Source organism: Mizuhopecten yessoensis, unplaced genomic scaffold (assembly GCF_002113885.1).
Source record: "Mizuhopecten yessoensis strain PY_sf001 unplaced genomic scaffold, ASM211388v2 scaffold9651, whole genome shotgun sequence".
In the NCBI taxonomy this organism is placed as follows: Eukaryota; Metazoa; Mollusca; class Bivalvia; order Pectinida; family Pectinidae; genus Mizuhopecten; species Mizuhopecten yessoensis.
This window is the reverse complement of record NW_018408154.1, coordinates 2,199,946-2,200,183: the sequence shown is the minus strand read 5'-3', so window position 1 is coordinate 2,200,183 and position 238 is coordinate 2,199,946. Positions and strand designations below refer to the sequence as shown.

General features: G+C 42.0%; 1 protein-coding gene across 1 annotated transcript in view; it reads left to right on the top strand.

The window, feature by feature from the left end:
* LOC110458578 (neuferricin-like) overlaps positions 1-238 on the top strand; it is a 20,965-nt gene that overhangs the window by 6,213 nt on the left and 14,514 nt on the right. The window lies entirely within an intron of this gene.

Genomic DNA, 238 nt, shown 5'->3' with positions numbered 1-238 from the left:
TCACTGTGTAATACAGACTGTCTCCCCGATTTATACAGACTGACTTCCTATGTAATAGAGACTGACTCCCTATGTAATACAGGCTGACTCCCTGTGTAATACAGACTGACTCCCTGTGTAATACAGACTGAATCCCTATGTGATAGACGCTGACTCCCTGTGTAATATAGACTGTCTCCGTTATAATACAGATTGACTCCCTGTGTAATACAGACTGTCTCCCTATGTTATACATACG